This window comes from Pinus tabuliformis, chromosome X (assembly GCF_031772625.1).
Source record: "Pinus tabuliformis cultivar Carrire ecotype Pingquan chromosome X, CPIR1, whole genome shotgun sequence".
NCBI classification, from domain to species: Eukaryota; Viridiplantae; Streptophyta; class Pinopsida; order Pinales; family Pinaceae; genus Pinus; species Pinus tabuliformis.
In genome coordinates this window covers 466,877,828-466,897,957 of record NC_142308.1, presented here as the reverse complement: position 1 = coordinate 466,897,957, position 20,130 = coordinate 466,877,828, and the positions used below count along the sequence as shown (strand labels likewise).

Below are 20,130 nucleotides of genomic sequence, written 5' to 3'. Positions count from 1 at the left end.
TGATATATATTAGTTGATTAATGCATTCATATGCCCATGCATCTAAGGGTCATGAAAGGTAGAAACTTATTTTTATATGCATTGCAATAACATGCATGGAAATCGTGTTATTATTATTATATATGGTCATATGGGTGAGAATTGTTGTGTTGATGGTGCTTGAATGATAGTTAGTTCTTTATATTATTATGTATCATGCATATCTAGACTAAATTATGTTGATGTGATAGCCTCCTTTGAGACACATTGAGGTAGGAGTTTGACTATGTCATCTATTTGGTTTACCTAATATGGTATGTTTACAAGTTATCTGAATATTTGAGTAACTGTATGATGTCACTATGTGTTTGTTAGATTGCATGAAAGCATGATATTGTTTTAAGATGGTTGTACTAACTAAATATATGTTGATATCGTTGATATGTACTTGAATACAAGTGGGTGCTAGTTGCAGTATTATGATTTGTGACAGTAAGTTGATTATGACATGGATGTTAGTCTTGGTAAAGGATGATTTCAAATTTATAGACATGATGGCTTGATATTTAGAAAATGTGGCTAACATTTGTAAAGAGTTGCAGGGAATCATGCTTGGTATTAGCATGACAAGGTAATAATTGATTTGTTTATGTAACTAATAGGTCAGTGATGTGATAACACAAAGCAAGACTCAATTGTAGCAAGGAAAAATTAGTGAAACAAAGGAATTGGGTGAGAATTCCTTTGGCTATGTTTGGAAAATGCAATTATAATGAATGAATGCTTTGCACAAATACAAGAAGTATTCTTAACCTTGATTTTTTCTAACATTATGTGGATATGTGTTAGATTGATGAAAATGTATTTGACAGGTACCACAATTGGTTTCCAGTTATAGTTGGAATTGTCAAGGAATTGGAGTCCCTTGAGAAATGATATATGTACATGTTCAGTTACAAGGAAGCATGCATGGCACAACAAGGTAGGGTAACCAATATATTTTTATATTTATTTATACACTAAAAGTTATGTGTTTATGATAGTATGATGCAGGGAGCTGCATGGAAAAAGATATTTCTGTGAAATATTGAACAAGGCATAGGTTCAACTTTCCTTTCGAAGTATGGGGAATCGATGGGGATTGAGTCATGATGTTCATTGCTAGATTCATGCTTTTGGTCCTTTGTGATTTGGTTTCATTTGATTTGTAGTTTTGTTTGTGTCTCTTACATGGCCATGCCACTTTGTTGTGGTGTCATATTGCTACTAGGTTTCGAGGGTTTGCTTTTGGTTCTTTCCTTTTATGTTTTGAGGGTATTGAGAATTGGTTGGGAAGGAAGAAGTTAATGGATCCCAGGGAGATTTGTGTGGTACCCAACATGTAAGATAAGTCCCAGATGAAGCCCAGTGCATGTATAAGGGAAGTTGAATGTAAGAATATGATAGCCATTTGGATTGGTTGGGTCCATTGTGGCAAATGGATGGTGGCAAGACAATCATGAAAAAGATAACAGGAAAGGTAAAGTAAATGGATTTAATGGATTGGATGCCTTGGCTATGTTGGGAACTATTTTTCTCAATGTTCTGCATGTGATGCATGGATAAAGGGAGTTCTCATAACCTTGACCTTATGGTATCTGGTAATTATTTTGTGATCATGATTATGTTGTTGACTATATATGCATACATGTGTGTATGTATGTCATTTTTTGGTAGGTTATCAGTCATCATTCTTATGGAGGAATGATTGCTTATGTAGGTGAATGGCATGAGAAGGTTCCTGGTATTAGGCGCGAAGAGTATCCCTGAAAGATCTAAGAGGTTAGTATCATGTGGATATGATTTGATATTATGTGTTTTTACTATGGCTATGTTTATATTATAGATTGGTAATCATGAGGGATATGTTAGGACCTCATATTGTCCCTTTTTGACCATACATTTTGCCATGATATCATCCTTTTCAACCTACATTTAAAAGTCCTTGTTAGTATTTTAACCCAATTATCCCAAAGGTATGTAATGATTCTTCTCATCACTATACATTTAATTATTTAGCATATAATCATGATATCTTCATACTTAATATTTAAAATTGTTAAGTGTTGAACAGTTAAAGAATGATGTGCAGTCCATGTTGCTGAAATAGCCTAGAGTTTGCGAGACTATTTTTGCAGTTGCTGAAACAATAGAAACGACACGCAAATCTCGAAGATGAAACAGTTGAGATTTGCATCCTAAATTTGACAGCAACAAAGGAACCAGACTGATCACCGAGGAAGCTGTTACAGTGGATGTAACGCCTATAATCTAAAGACAGTATTACTGTAACAACATTTTGTTGACAGGAAATTGATTTCCCTATTTTTGTATAATGGGTTAAAATAGAATTTATAATATAAATCTTTTGTAATAGATGTCTCCTCTTTATAAAGAGGAGACATCTACATTAGAGGGGGGATGGTGGAAAAAGGCTCAGTTGAAGGAACAGGACTACAATTATTTTTGTAATATGACATATTGATGGATGAATAAATTTTTGTTCTGAACATCTTTTTCTAGTTCTTGTCTCCTGGGGAATCTTGTGAGAAGGACAGGGCCCACCTTCATCACAAGATTCACCCATTATATTTCTGCAGTGTGTCAAGTGTGTCTTCTATTCATGCCTTGTTAACAAGAACTGTTTGTTGAATATTGTTTATAATACCTTTGCTGAAACTCCGTTTCTTTCTCAATTGATTATTGTATTATTCAAAGTTAATTCATGAGTGTTTCACCAGTGATTAAGTTACAGAGTGAATTTGCAAGCTTGCTAATCAAAGGCAGGTGCTGGAGATTCCCGCTTGGGGGATAGGGTCCTGACTCTCTGTTAGAGCACAGCCATTGTTTTCCTTTGCAGATTGATTCTTTTCCATTATATGACTCTTTGAATGAAATTAAGAATTCTTTGATAGTTATTTGCAATAGAGTGTAATTTTTGTAATGCAGAGTGGAGCTTCAGTTTGTTAAAGTAATGTGTGATTTGTTTGTACTACAACTTTTGTTGCTTTTAAAATTGAGTGCATATAGTACGCAGTTGCCTTTGAAATAAAAAGACTTCCCTAGGTTGACAATTTATGTAGCACTTTGTTGTTTAATTTAATAAGAAATTAAAGTGACCAACATTTTGGTGCTGTTACCGGGGAAGGAAATTATAGATTTTAAAAGTACTGATGATTTTCTTGTAGATATGCAGGATGCATGAGAGGACGCAAGAAAACTAATCCTACAGGTGGCAAGGGCAAAGGAAGAGGAGGAAGAAAAACTTTCATCGATGAGATTATTTCAAAAGCTGAGACATCCCAGAGGCTAAGCTCTCGGAGGCCACAGACTCAGCACTCTCTCCAAACGGACTACCAAACAGAGGAAGTAGTGGGACCTAAAAGGGTTGTAGAAACAGTAGAACATATCGAGGAACTAGTGGAGGAAGTTGAAGAACCAGTAGAAGATATTGAAATTGAAGAACCAATAGAAGATATTGAAGTTGAGGAACCAGTTCAGGACATTGAGAGTCCAACGGAAAACACTAAAGACCGGGCAAGTGCATCAGGAAAGCAACCAATGGATGGAAACAATGAAGGAATCTTTGGTGGAGGACGTATAGGTGAAGGAAGATATGAGAATTCTCTCTCCACCTTGGAATTCCATATTGAGGAACTTCCCAGAGGTACAACTCCTATGAATAATATTCCACTCTCAGCCCTACCTAACTTCCATGGTTTATCCTCTGAAGACCCTGATGAGTTTCTTTTCGAGTTTGATATATTGTGCAGAAGTTATGATTATGTTAATAATGCTCAAAAGTTAAAGTTGTTTCCAGCAACACTAAAAGGAAATTCACTAAGATGGTTAATGATCTTGGGAGGTCATGTGATCACAACATGGGATCAGATGAAGGAGAAATTTCTGGCCAAATACCAAGACTATTGCCGGACGAGAGAAAAAAGGGAGGAATTATTCAAGATGGTTCAGAAGGAAGATGAAAATCTGGAGGACTTTGTGGAAAGACTCCAGTATAATCTGCAGAGATCTGAGCACCCTGATGTAAGTAAAGATATTCTTAAAACAATATTATTGAAAGGGGTAAGGGATGATTGTTTAGATATGTTAAATATGCTTGGTAAAGGGGATATATCTAAAGAATCATATGATGAAATCATTAACCTCTGCAAGAGGTGTTCAAGAGGAGCTGCAAATAAATCAAAGAGAAGGGATAATACTTATTCAAGGGTCCAGAAATCAGCCAGTGGAGGAGTAACAAGAGCTGAAATAGGTAATCTACTTGAAGAATTCAAGACTGAAATGTTAATTTCTTTTGCTTCACAGATTGATACCTTGCAGGTTAAAAAGAAGCAGACAGAAGCAGAAGCTGCTTTGGCCATTTTCTGCCCTAAATGCAAAGAAAAATACCCACTGAGGGAATGCCCACTGGACAAGGTACCAATCTGTACCATTTGTGAGAAGGACCATGAAACTCAACAATGCCCCTCTTTACCAGGGATAAAGGCAACGTTACAACCAACTGAGGAGGAAGCTGAAGCAGTTTATCTGCTGACACAGAGGAGGCAATGGCAACCACGAGGACAAGGTATGAACTCTAGTATGCCCTTTAATCACTGGAATAATTATCCTTCTTTTAATCAATCAAATTACCCGCCCTTTAACCAAATGCAATACCCACCCTTTAATAAAATGAATTTCCCACCCATGCAGCAAACAAACCCTCCCTCTATAGACCCTGCAATGTGGATGCCCTGGCTTCTATAGCAATCTTATTTTAACCAATGGAATCCAAACTGGAGAGCTCAACAAACTCCGTTCACAAACCAATTTCCTCAGTTCCAGCAACAAATTTCTCTCCCGTCAGGTACCCCACTGAATAATCAAACCATGAAGCCTCAGCTGCCTATACAATCGAACCCTAACCCTAATAATAATAAAGTTGTGCAAGTCATCGACATTCAGAACCTGCCTACATCTCCCGTGCAATGTAATGATATTCATTTACGATCTGGGAGAGTAGTTGAGCTGATTATAGATGATATTACCTCTTCCGACTCTGATAAAGAAGAGACAGAAAATAATAAATCATCTAATAAGGATGCTGAAACAATCAAGCCATCCTTTAATAAAACTGCTGAAACAGCAGAGCCACCATTCCCTGAGCGTTTGGCTCTCACTAAGACGCCTGAGCCACCTGCTTTTAACCTTTTAGGGGAATTGAAGAATCTGTATGTTAAAATTCCACTTTTACAAGCACTCAGAGATGTGCCAATCTATGCCAGAACTGTCAGAGACATTTTCATGAAGAAACCAGGTAGGAAGGCTAAAGATCCCCTTACAGTTCATGTGATGGGTGATCTAGCTACTTTAATGTCAGGAAAAGTTCCTCCTATAAAATATGGTGATCCTGGTCACCCCACGGTCACAGTACAGGTCGAAAAAACTATTGTTTCACGAGTTTTGGTAGACCTAGGTGCTTCAATAAATATTATGACCCTTGAAACTGCACAGCTGTTACAGTTGAAAAATGTAATTAGAGAGACACCAACTATCTTGGAATTAGCTGATCATTCCAAAATAAAACCAGAGGGGGTTATTGAAGACCTGATCATTTCAGTCGAATCCTAGAATTACCCAGCTGACTTTGTTGTATTATAGACTAAAGCAAAGTTGGGGGGACATCCCCTGATTTTGGGGAAACCCTAGCTGGCTACAACAGATGCTTTTATCAGCTGTAGATTAGGTTCAATGACAATTTTGAATGGATGTGAAACTAAGTAGCTTATGCTGTACCCTCAAGCTACACCTATGATTAACAATGATGATTCTGTATGGTTAGACTATGAGGATAATGATACTCAACCCATTTTGACCATTGGACAAGCCTTAACTCTTAAAGACACCACAAAAGATGAAGTAATTAGTAATTTTATCTCTGAACCTTCATCAGTTACTTCTGAAACATATAATCAGTTAACTGAAATTCTGGATCCTGAAACACAAGAAAAGATTAAATCTAAAAATTTACCTCAAACATCAACTGCTATCTCCTCTAAAAGCATAACAGTAGAAATTGAACCTGGCAAAACATTGAACATAAACCCCAATTTATCAGATGCTGAAACATAACAGCTAATGAAGTTGCTCCGTGAGAAAGAGGAAGCATTCGCATGGGACTACACGGACATGAAGGGGATCTCTCCTGAATTATGTACTCAGCGTATCCATATTAAGGAGGGGGCCTGACCAGTTTATCAACCCCAGCGGCGAATGAATCCCAATTTGAGGGAAATTGTTAAGGAAGAACTTCAAAAGTTGCTTGATGCAGGGTTTATATACCCCATATCTGATAGTGAATGGGTTTCTTCATTGGTAATAGTACCTAAGAAAAACGGGAAATGGAGAGTGTGTGTAGGTTATAGAGCTTTAAATAAAGCTACCCAAAAAGATCATTTCCCCTTGCCATTTATTGATCAGGTGCTAGACAGCTTGTCAGGAAAGAAATTCTTTTCCTTTTTAGATGGTTTTAGTGGATATAACCAAATCAGAATCACACCTCAAGATCAAGACAAGACCACCTTTACTAGTCCTTGGGGGACTTTTGCTTATAGAGTTCTCCCATTTAGTCTATGTAATGCTCCAGCAACGTTTCAAAGAGCAGTGATAGGAATCTTTTCTGATATGCTTAATGATTCTTTGGAGATATTTATGGATGATTTCACCCCCTATGGTGTGACTTTTGAAGATGCACTACAAAACCTTGAGAAATTACTTAAACGATGCATACAAGCTAATCTTTCTTTGAGTACCGAAAAATGTCATATGATGATGAATGAAGGAATTGTACTAGGACACTTCATTTCATTCATTGGGATTCAAGTGGATCCATCCAAAGTACAGGTAATTTAGACCCTTCCTATTCCTAAAACATAAACTGATGTAAGAAGTTTTTTAGGAGATGTTGGATATTACAGAAGATTTATCAAATTCTTTTCTAAAATAGCTTCTCCTTTGTTTGTGTTACTTATGAAAAATGCTGAATTTAAGTGGACTGATGCTTGTCATAAAGCATTTGATGAACTTAAGCATCAGTTGTCTACAACTCCTATTCTGAGGGGACCTGATTGGGCACTTCGCTTTCATAAATTCTGTGATGCTTCGGATACTGCAATGGGAGCTGTCTTGGGTCAAGAAGAAAACAATATTCCTTATGCTATCTATTTCATTAGTAAGAATATGACCCATGCTGAGCTTAACTACACAGTTACCGAGAAATAATTTTTAGCAGTTATTTATGCTATTAATAAATTTCGACATTACATTACTCGTTATCCTACTTTTGTTCATACTGACCACTCAGCTATCAAGTATTTAATGAATAAATCTGTTACAAATGCTCGAGTTACCAGGTGGTTATTGTTACTACAAGAATTTGATATTACAATTGTGGATCGACCAGGTAAAGAAAATGTAGTTGCTGATTTCCTTTCTCGGATAAAAATTGATGATAATACTCCAATAGATGATTCATTTCCGAATGAATACTTGTTTCCAGTATCTGCTCACTCACCATGGTATGCAGACATTGCCAATTATCTAGTTGCAGGGAAGCTACTAGCACACCTATCACATCAGGAGAAAAGAAGGATCATTCAACAAAGTGCTAGGTATAGCTAGATAAGTGGGTGTCTTTTTCATACAGGACTTGATCAGGAAATCCGAAGATGCATTAGAGAAGATGAGGTTTATGATATATTGAAGGCTTTTCATGATGGCCCTTATGGTGGGCATTTTGCTGATAAGAGAACATCACATAAAATTCTCATGATGGGTTATTATTGGCCCTCACTTTTCAAGGATGCAAAGAAATATGTCAGGGCCTGCGACAGTTGTCAGAGAATGGGCCAACCCAATTATAGAGATGAAATGCCATTGAACCCTCAGGTAATACTTGAACCCTTTGAAAGATGGGCTCTAGATTTTGTAGGGCCCATCAATCCTCCATCCAACCAAAGAGTTTATATATTGGTTTGTACAGATTATATGACTAAATGGGTGGAAGCTAAAGCACTTATTAACGCTAATGAAGAATCTGTTCTAACCCTTTTATTTGAAGAAATCTTCGTTAGATTTGGGGTGCCTAGAGAACTAGTCATAGATGGAGGACCTCCTTTCAATTCTCATGGTTTTAAAGCTATGCTTCAAAAATATCATATCAATCATAAAATGACTACACCTTACCACGCCCATGCTAATGGTCAGGTGGAAAGTACAAATAAAGTCATAGAAACCATTTTAACAAAAACAGTGAAGGAGAATAGGAAGGATTGGTCTCAAAGACTACCTGAGGCATTATGGGCTTACAGAACTACTTGGAGAAACACTACAGGTTTTTCACCCTATGAATTGGTTTATGGTAAAAGCATTGTTTTTCCTGTGGAATTTGAAATTAAAACCTTAAGAACTGCTTTAGCTGTTAACCTTGATTTGACAGATGCACAGATAGCTAGGTTGCAGCAGCTGCAGGAATTGGATGAAAAAAGGTTGGATGTCATCCATCAAACAGCTATGATTTAGCAGCAAAGAACCAGGTGGCATGATAAAACTATTAAGCATAAGTAGTTCTAGAAAGGCAATTGGGCTTTATTATATGATTCCAGGTTTGAAAATTTTCAAGGGAAACTACGAACAAGGTGGCTGGGACCTTACGAGATAGATACTATTTTTCCTAATGGAATAGTAAGGCTCCTAATAATTGATGGTTCTAGAACTCCATTATTAGTAAATGGGTATCGGCTTCATCTATACCAGCACCCAGTTTCTAAGGAGGATTTTAAGGCCACTTGCATTGCAGATTCACATTATATATTTTTGGGGGAGCCTCTTGCCCTTCATTGCACTTAATCTCTGAATTATATATTCTTGTATTATTATTAGATTAGATTACTTAACTAATAATCCTTGTCAAGGGCTGCCATATTACAATTTATTATTTTGCAAGTCTTAGATTTGGAGGCTGGCTGAAGGAACAATTGCATTACAAGTAGGATCAAGTTTCAGCTTGGGAAACATTGCTATTCCACTTCAATTCATAATCTATCCACTCATACTACCCTTCAGAAACATTTTCCTATTTTTCTTTAACAAAAGCATCTCTTTTTCCTGTTGCTGAAACACCAATTTTGCCGTTGCTGAAACACCAATCTTTGCCCATTTTCCCCGTTGCTGAAACACCAACTTTACCCCATTTTCTCCATTGCTGAGACACCGATTTCTCCATTGCTGAGACACCGATTTCTCCATTGCCAAAACACCAACTTTTCCATCTTTCCGAAAAAGCATCAATTTTCCCATTTTTCTGTAATTGAGGCATCAATTCCTCTCAAAAATGACCAATACATATCACTTTCCATTGAGAGAATCAGCCATTCATTCCGATAATTGTGTTCCTTCACTATTACCTCCTATGAATAGAGAAAGCCTTTCATATAAATACCCTCATATCTTACAATCCTTTCCCATAACCATTGGTGATCTATTAAACGATGAGATTATACTTTCAACACAACAATCGAAGGTAAAATGTGAGGTATGCGTGTTTATGTGTAAATATTAAACTATAGTTAATGAGAAGATTCTGATATGATTGCTCAAATCACCGTACATTCAAAACTTATCATTTTAGCCACAATTTAGGGGGAATATCAAAATTTTGCAATCACTACCCGATATGCCAATCACTGTCGTTTTTATTACGATCGTGTTTCGTCACCCCGTCTCTGTCTTATTATGTCATAACCTCATTTGCAATATCTTACTCTGTCTCGACTGTGGTAACTTGGCTCTGTATTGTGCATTTTACTGAACTGATAACTATGGGAGGTAACGTTGTTCGAAATGAACCTGGTTCAATGGCTCTATTGGAATTACACCCAAAAGCATATCAAATTTTTCTGCAAGCAGGCTAGGTGGATTATTTCCGAAGGCTCGAGGAATTTGATTCTTAGCAAGTCTTAGAATTCACACGTAATTTAAAGGAAGGTTATTCTACTGTTCAGGGAGTGCGAATTCTAGTAACAGAGGAAGATATAGCACAGGCTTCAGGATTACCAGCCGATGGCATTCGTTGGTTCGACCGTAAACACATCATTCTGAATGCACAGCAAGATTTTCTTCTACCTAGGGAGCGGATCGAACCTAAAGGCAGGGGTGTTGCACTGCATTCATTACCACCTCCATGGCCAAAGGTTGCAGAGTTTGTCAAGCACTACCTCACTTGCGAAGGATGTTACCAGGTAGTGTACCAGCATGACTTTGTGTTATTGAATCATTTAAGACATGGTCGTTTATTAAATATGCCATACTATCTACTTGGGTGTCTAAAGAATATGTCACATTATTCCATGAATGCAAAGTACCCACTCCTCTCCCTCACTCACCATCGCCTGGTTCAGCTTCTAATCCTGAGGGGCTTTGCCCTGTAGAATCCTCCTCCCCTTAACAACCCACCCCAGGAAGCTGCTGAAATCCCTCAACCAGCAGCTGAAAACCCCCAGGAAGCTGCTGAAATCCCTCAACCAGCAGCTGAAAACCCCCAGGAAGTTGCTGAAGTTACTCAACCAGCAGCCAAAAATCCTCAAGAAACTGCCGAAATTTCTCAAGCAACAGCCGAAACTCATCAAGCAAGCCCGTACCAGTCCTTGCCCGGTGCGAGATAGGTAATAAATTCCTTGCTTTCCTAACGTCAAGCAAGCAATAAATTTCAATTTACTTATTGGGTGGGGGGGTATTGGTCGAGCCTTGCCGGGGGCATCCTCTCCTTATCAGTCGAGCCCCCTGTCGGGTCCTTGCACTAGGAAAGCAAGGACAGTCACCCGTGATACTTAGTCCAATTGACCCCTCCATTGCATCAACCCCACCCCATAATTTACCTGGATCATCCACTCCCACTGTCCATATCCCCAGCGATGATTCAGACGATGACATTCCCCTGGCTAAGCTAAAAAGGAAAAGGAAAAGGCAAGAAACGGTTGTGCCCCCATCAAAAAGACGAACAAGGGCCTCAATTAAAGAAGCTATCACTTCTGATGTCCCTCCTACCCTAGAGAAGGCTATCCATAAAAGAAAAACCACTATTTTTCCTGCCTCCTTACCTCGAAGATGAAGGAGGACGTCTTCTGAAGCAGCAACAGAGACCGCCACCCCAAATTCCCCACCCATTATCCTAAAACCCCATACCCCACCAAACCCCAAATCCTTACCTTCCTCACCCTCGGGTACCGAAATGCAAAATGTTCAGGATTTTGTGACATCATTCCTTTCAGAAGACGCAGCTGCTCCACAAGAACCAGCTGCTAATTTATCAAAAGTAGAGACCCAAGAGGATGTACAACATATAGCTATCCCACAAGAACCAGCTACTGACTCAACAGGTGTTACACAAGAACCACCTGCTGAGGAGAAAAAGATAGACGACCTAGAGGTAGCTGCCCAACAAGAACCAGCTACTGACTCAACAGGTGTTACACAAGAACCACTTGCCGAGGAGCAAAAGATAGACGACTTAGAGGTAGCCGCCCCATAAGAACCAGCTACTAGTCTAGTAGGTGCTACACAAGAACCACCTGCTGATGATCATGATTAGGAAATAGATGAGGACATAGCAGCTACTAACTCAACAGGTGTCACACAAGAACCACCTACTGGTAAATAGGAAATAGATAATCAACATGTAGTTGTCCCACAGGAACCAGCCACTGGCTCAGCAAGTGTCACACAAGAACCACTTGTTGATGACCATGACCAGAAAAGAGACCAAGACTTGGCTACTATGGACTCAGCGGTTGATACACAAGAGTCACCTGCTGATGAGCAAAGTGTAGATAACCAGGGTACTGCACAAACTATAGCTGTTACAGAAGAACTGACCACTCAGTCGGTTGATATGAAAAATTCGTATGTTCAGGAGGATATAACTGTTAGAGAACTAGCTGATGACCCAACAGTTGTCACACAAGAACCACCTGCTGAAGATACAAATAATGAAGATACCAACGAACAACGATCTTCCCATCCACTTGAACCACCTACAAAAACTGCAACTGCTATAGAAGGCCCTGTCACGTTAGCTTCCCTTCAACAAGAAAATGAGTTCCTAAAAGCCAAGATTCAAGTTTATAAGCAGGAGCTAATGATGGCAAGGGAAGCCTATGAAAAAGAACTTAATCTATATACTTTAGCTCAGGTAGCATTTGCAGCTAAGAAAAGTGCGGAAAAGGATCGATATAATGAATACATGTGCAACCAATATGGTGATCTCTATTCTCGAGCGGGTTATAGGATAATCGAAGTCCCATTGCCTGGACCCACTCTTGCATTTACTCCTGTTATAGTTAAAAAGGAACACCTTGCTGTTACATAAGAACCAGTAGGGCCTTCAAAGATTTCTGAAGAAGTGAAACCGTAAGTATCCTGGCCTACCCAAGTCGTTAAAGCTAAAAATCCTGCACCAATGTCTGCAAAGACGGTGTTTACCCATACTGAACCTTCGTGTGTAGAGACTGTCTTCACTCAGACCTCAAGCATTCAAGAACTCAGGGATATATGGAAGAAAGAGTATGCCCTGTCGTAAGAAAAGGCATTGTAGGAACATAAATCATTATGGCAAAATCATGAATATAGAAATTGGGAAGTCCTAGAACAGTTCCTTGCACAGCATAAGGAAAATAAAGAGTTGAAAACTAGACTGTCTCTTATCTTTGAGTTAGTTCAAAGACTTCTGGCCACCAGGAAACCATCCTTTAACTATTCTGTGTTTCTAGCAGAAGGCCTAGCATTCCTCCAAGTAAAATCAGTCAGAGATGGACGACCTCATGAGGTGTCTACACCCGAGCAGTTTATTGAAACCTTTGCAGCAACGTCAGTCAGTGAACAGAATCTATTATGTGAACTCTATCTCCATAATGAAGCCATCCCAGAGGATAGAGAGCTTAATTTGATTCCTGTGGCTGGTGACATTTAGATTATAGCCTTTTTCTCTTTTATGACCAATCACCTCACGTGGCAAAACGCTTTCCTTTCAGCGAAACATAATGGAGAAAATCGCCTTCTGTGGATCTGAGCTAAACCATAGAATGCTGTTGTTTTCATTGCTGAACATCATCAGGTTATAGGAGAACCATGAATGACTGAGCATATCAGAGAATTACAGGCAGCAGTGTTAGAGGAGTGTCAACAGTATGTCAAAAAGAAAGGACCTCTTTCCATACAGGCAAACAATTTGTTCTGGGAACATTGCCCTAAGGCGAGAAGGGAATACCATCCATTTAACCCTCTTAATCTTCACACAGCAATTTCACAAATACCTAATTACGTTAAATGTGTTCAACATTGTGGCGAAAAATGGTTGGGTTATCATTTTCATTTCCCACTTCTTTGGTTGCTAGTACAGCAATATAAGGCCTACTTCAAGGTGTCCAGAAAGGAGGAGCTTGCAGCATGGCAGAGATTACAGAGTGTCCAGGGCTTCAGAAATTCGGCTGATTGCACCTTCTATACTTACTGTATAATTAATTTGCACTGTACATCCCAGTACTCCGATTCAGACTCAGAGTAAATGTTGCATGAGGACATGCAACTGCTTCAGTTGGGGGGAGATGTTAGGACCTCATATTGTCCCTTTTTGACCATACATTTTGCCATGATATCATCCTTTTCAACCTACATTTAAAAGTCCTTGTTAGTATTTTAACCCAATTATCCCAAAGGTATGTAATGATTCTTCTCATCACTATACATTTAATTATTTAGCATATAATCACGATATCTTCATAGTTAATCTTTAAAATTGTTAAGTGCTGAACAGTTAAAGAATGATGTGCAGTCTGCGTTGCTGAAATAGCCTAGAGTTTGCGAGACTATTTTTACAGTTGCTGAAACAATAGAAACAACATGCAAATCTTGAAGTTGAAATAGTTGAGATTTGCATCCTATATTTGACAGCAACAAAGGAACCAGACTGATCACTGAGGAAGCTGTTACAATGGATGTAACGCTTATAATCTAAAGACAGTATTACTGTAACAACATTTTGTTGACGAGAAATTGATTTCCCTATTTTTGTATAATGGGTTAAAATAGAATTTATAATGTAAATATTTTGTAATAGATGTCTCCTCTTTATAAAGAGGAGACATCTACATTAGGGGGGGGATGGTGGAAAAAGGCTCAGTTGAAGGAACAGGACTAGAATTCTTTTTGTAATATGACATATTGATGGATGAATAAAATTTTGTTCTGAACATCTTTTTCTAGTTCTTGTCTCCTGGGGAATCTTGTGAGAAGGACAAGGCCCACCTTCATCACAAGATTCACCCATTATATTTCTGCAGTGTGTCAAGTGTGTCTTTTATTCATGCCTTGTTAACAAGTATTGTTTGCTGAATATTGTTTATAATACCTTTGCTGAAACTTTGTTTCTTTCTCAATTGATTATTGTATTATTCAAAGTTAATTCATGAGTGTTTCACCGGTGATTAAGTTACAGAGTGAATTGGAAAGCTAGCTAATCAGAGGCAGGTGCTGGAGATTCCCGCTCTGGGGATAGGGTCCTGACTCTCTGTTACAGCACAACCATTGTTTTCCTTTGCAGATTGATTCTTTTCCATTATATGACTCTTTGAATGAAATTAAGCATTCTTTGATAGTTATCTGCAATAGAGTGTAATTGCTGTAATCTAGAGTGGAGCTTCAGTTTGTTAAAGTAAGGTGTGATTTGTTTGTACTACAACTTTTACTACTTTTAAAATTGAGTGCATATAGTACGTAGTTGCCTTTGAAATAACAAGACTTCCCTGGGTTGAAAATTTATGTAGCACTGTTGTTTAATTCAATAAGCAATTAAAGTGACCAACAAGATACATCAACATAATGAGAGCATTGTGATCTGTGGCATTTTGGGATAAGAATATATGGCGGAGAGACACTCAAAGCAAGGTTTCGTGGAAGAGACAATGTAATCTTTGTGTTAGAGTCCTATAGTGATAGGATTCATTATTTTGAATTGGCTAAGGTTAAGCCTTGTAATATTCTACGTATATTTGCTTTCTGCAAATGTTTTCCTATTAAAAATTAAAAAATTTAAAGAGTTTATGTCCTAAAAGAAATATCAAAGGACAAAAAGAATAAGAAAATATCAAAAAATGAAAATATATGAACCCCCCCCCTAGAAAAAAAAAAAAAAAAGATCATGAAAGTGTGCAAGTCTTAATGCCACTACTATTTTACTACTTCACTGTCTTAAATAATCGTTGTGTGCAACTTGTCATACATGACACAACCCATGGTAGTCAAACTACTTAATCTTGACTATTTCATGCTTTGAATTTTATGTTTATAGTTAGAGAATAAAATCTGACCAAACAACTTAATCTTGGCAGATCATTAGATAGGTAGAGAAAATAAAAGGAGCTCATCAGTTTAATCTGAGCCCTTGGAAGATATAAGGTTAGAGGTAGATAATTTATTTTTCAAAATAAAAATGAATGATAAGGGTTTGGTAGCCTAAATGCACCCAAATAAATGAAGAAAAAAAGTTAGGGTAAGTAATGGTTAAGTAGAAGAAAAGTTGTTGAAGTATAAAGTTGATTGGACAAAAGCACATTTATCATGCTTAATTATATGTTTCAATGTGCATGAGCAGTTAAGAAAACAAAAAAAATGGTTTACAAGTTGATTTAATTAACTCCCCCTCATTCATTTCATCTCTATACTTACTAATTTCCCCATCCACAAGTAAGTTCTAATACTAAAAATCCTTCAAGTCATAAAGGCTCAGAACATTTCTCTGACTTTTGGTGAGACCAGACCCTTGACTTAATGACTTATGGACATCAAGTGTTAGAATTCCCTTCATAAAATTCATTTCCCTTCATTACCCTAATAAAACCCTTTTTCCTAAGGTTAAAATCCATTTGCCTATGAAAAGTAAACAACCCCAAGTTAAAATTCATTTCATTCAAAATACCCATAAAAAGATTTTATCCTAAGTATAAATTGTATGCGAATAAAATGCACAAATATTACATTATGCTTACTGGTGTGTTCACTCTACTCATTTCATTTCATTTCATATTAATTTTTAACATAATACTATAGCTCCCTATATAACTTTTCCCATATATAAATAAATCCCTTATGTAATACCCCAACCCTTAGTTTAGCTATAAGCTATACTTTTATCCCATATCCCCGACAAAACCCTCTTAACTCACAAATTTTTGGTAAAGTTAAGGTAATCCTGTCATTAAACCCTACCTGATCATTTAATCCCATGATTAAATCCTAAAATAATACCAAACCACCAAGGATTAAAGCCCCGGGCACCCCTGAAAGCTCTACCCATTTCACCCATGCACATCTGTCACCCGACTATCGTCCAATCGCTAGCGCCCAATCCAACGATCCACAGCAATATCGGGTTCACCCGATGTTCGACCTTTACCCACCCAATAAACTGGTTTTGCCCTATCCCCCATCTGCTACGTTTCAAGAGCTAACATAGATCAGGTGACCCCTCCAAAATACCGCCTCCTCCATGAAAGCGGTGTGATGGCTTGGGAAACCACTTCCCCGCCCAACCCAAAAAAACTGCCTATTGTTCATTTGTAATTTGTTGAAGATACCTCAACTGCAACATCCCCAGACACAAGAAGTATTGGAAATAAAAAAAAGACATGAAGAGTTGATGGACTTAGTCCTTAATCTAAATGATTAGTTGAGGGAGACAAAAAAGGAATTAGATAGCCTAATCTAATCAAAACAAATTGATATTAGCACTAGCTTGGTGAATGCCATCCTAGCAGTCACTATGGATGTTCCTTCCACATTGATAGCCTCATCGGCTCCCACAACTCCAATGGCCACAACACAACCAGTTTCCACAGAATCTACATCAGCAACAGGTACATTAGGTGAAGAAGCAGCAAAGTTGGTTAAAGCTATGCAAGAAATGTCCATACATACAACATAGATGAATAAGCTCAAAGAGAAAGTGACAAACTTGGAAACTGATTACAAGATTGCCAAAATCATGCACAAATAAGAAGTGCAAAAAGATGCCAAGATGAGTGAAAGATTGAAAGCCTTGGAAAAGTATTTAACATGCAAAGAACCCCTTGGGTAGGCTAAGGAACAACCATGGGCCAATATCATTGACTCTGTCAATGATATTTGACCATCTATTCAGGTTATTTTTGAGCAAGTAGAGTTGATAAAGCTAGCTACAGAAGCCATCAAGAAAGTAAAGGAAGAACTAGGACAAATGCTAGAAGAGGCTACCGGAATATCCAATTCCTTAATAGTAAGAATAAGTATGAGCTTCAGGGATTGGAAATAGAAGATAGAACAGAGACAGTTTTGGAGGTTAGAAAGGTCCTCTCCAAGAGGAACTTAATGCAAAACTTGGAGGACAAGTGTGAGAATATGCAGATAGGCATCGACATATTTATGGCTAAGTTCCAAATTTTGAGAGAAAAGGGATTACCCAGTCCCTTAGTGATTAATGACAAGCTCATGACATAGGAGGATTATAACAAGAAAATTAGAGAGGTAGCAAAATATCGTGTGAATACATCATCAATAAAGGCATTGCCAATAGGCAAAGTACTCTACCAGACATTTGAAAACTTGTTTTACCTCCAACATGAGGTAAAACACTTGTTTATCAATAAGCCTACTTTTTCTAAATACACCGAGGCAAATGAAATATATAGGAGGATGCTAAAAATCCAATTACCTGATGTTGAAACATGGGAGAAATTAATTGATTTACTATAGAAATATGTAGTAAAAAGGTTAATGTACAATGAAAGTAAAACAACATGGTAAAAGGATGAAGACAAATTAGCAGAGTCAAAATGTATCAGTGTCAAAGCGTATCGGATGAAAGCCTAAAGTAAATGAAGCTTCCAGCATGAAAGATCAAACAACAAAGCAACATAAAGGGCTCAAAATCAAACCATAAAAGCCAACAGTACCAAAATAAAAGGGACAACATGAAGAAGTTTAATAGTTGTCTCTATCTTCTTGCAAGAAGATATTTTCTTTCCTAGATTAAATTCAAATTAGTTTGAGAAAATTTGTAATAAGATTTTGTATAAATAATTCACAATTCGAAGTACATAGGGTGGATTCTATTAGACATTTCTATAGACTCTTTGATCAGAAGACCCAGAAGGTTATTGTATCAATTGATGAGCGAGCAAGCTAGATTGATTAATAAAGATCAGACTTTTCCAAGGATTCATGTGTTGAGTGAATTTCAAACAAGTATTTTCATGTGTTATTGTCATTTTTCTCAAAGTTATCATAATCTTATATGTATTTCTCAATCTAAATGTCATAATTGGAATAATATTTCAGAACTTGTTTAAACACACTCTGTCTTAACAGCTAAGCATTTGAATGTTTTCTTCTGATATTTAAATTAAAGAATTCTTAATTGCTCTTTGCTTTATATTGATTTCATGAATAATCCAGGTTAAAGGATTCTTAATTTCCCTTTGATCTCGATTACCCCTTCCTTCCTCATTCATTATCCAGGTCTGAGAACCCTTAACTTCTCTCTCACCCCGAGTGAAACCTTTTCACCCCTCTGTCTCAAATATTTGAAATACACTCTACTATCTTGCCCTTGGAACATCCCCTTTAATGAGTTAATCTAGTTTTGCTTCCTTATTAGTTGACTCCATAGCCCAATGGTCTAAAAGACATCAATTTATCCATTTGTCTAAGCAGATCCCACCACCCAATCTCAAATACAAATCAAAACCCCTTGAACAATCATAGCTAGCCTAAAACATCTTAACTAAAACAAAGTTAAATTTTAAAGAGAGAGCCCTCTCTGAGCATCAGGAAGGCTAGGTCCTGATCTCCAAAAGCAGATTGTGGTTACCTTTGGTTTTTCCTTCTTATTACTTCAAAGGAATTATCAGAATGATAACACTTTGGATGTGTGGTACAATTGTTGTGTATATGACGTACATGTTGTGCATGTTGTACTTGTGATGTTGTGTATCTACGGTCTTGTGTATATATTGTGTTGTGTACATGTTGTTTATGTAGTGTTGTGTACATATGGTGTTGTGCACATGTTGTATGTGTTTTGCTATGTGCATATGGTGTTGTACGCATGTTGGATATGTGTTGTTCGGTACATGTAGTGTTATGCGCATGACTGTACATGTGGTGTTGTGTGCATATGGTGATGTGTACATGTTGTACATGGGGTGTTGTGTGCAGGTGATATTGTGTACATGTCATGCATGTGGTGTTGTGTACATGTTGTACATGGGGCATTATGTGCAGGTGGTATTGTGTACATGTCATGTATGTGGTGTTGTGTACATGTGGTATTATGTACATGTCATTCATGTGGCGTTGTCTTCACATTGTGCAGATGGTATTGTGTACATTTGGCGTTTTGTACACATTGTGTAGGTGGTGTTGTGTACATGTGGTATTGTGTACACGTTGTACATGTTGTGTTGTGTATATTTGGTATGGTTCTATGGGTATTGTGCAGTTGTTGTATCATGATAGGTGTATTCATGGTATTGTACAGTGTGTGAATATATGTATTGTGTTGTACAATTGGTGTAGGTGTATGTGTCGTGTTGTACAACGAGCATAGGTGTATGTGTCGTGTCATACACCTGGTGTAAGGGTATGTGTTGTGTTATACACCAGGTTTAGGTCTATGTATTTTGTTGTACACCAGGTGTAGGTGTATGTGTTTTGTTGTACACCATTTGTAGGTGTATTTTTCTTGTTATACACTGGACATTAGTGTATGTGTTATGTTGTACACTATGTATGTGTATGCATTATACAGTGTGATGGGACAAATAGGCATGGAACTCTCTGGGACCTTTTTGTTGTTATTGATGGTTGATGAGGTTTAGTCTTTGCATGCTTTGATTTATTGATATTGAGGGTTTAGGCAGTTTAGGTGGGATACCCTTGTTTCTATTAAGGGTTGATGCAGTTTAGTCTCACGATACCTATGTTGCTGATATTGAGGGAGGAGGAAGTTTAGTCTCAAGATTCCCT

General features: G+C 37.6%; 1 pseudogene; it reads right to left on the bottom strand.

Annotated features, from left to right (window-relative positions):
- The window catches only part of LOC149140688 (DNA replication licensing factor MCM7-like), a 154,041-nt pseudogene that overhangs the window by 114,132 nt on the left and 19,779 nt on the right, over positions 1-20,130 (bottom strand).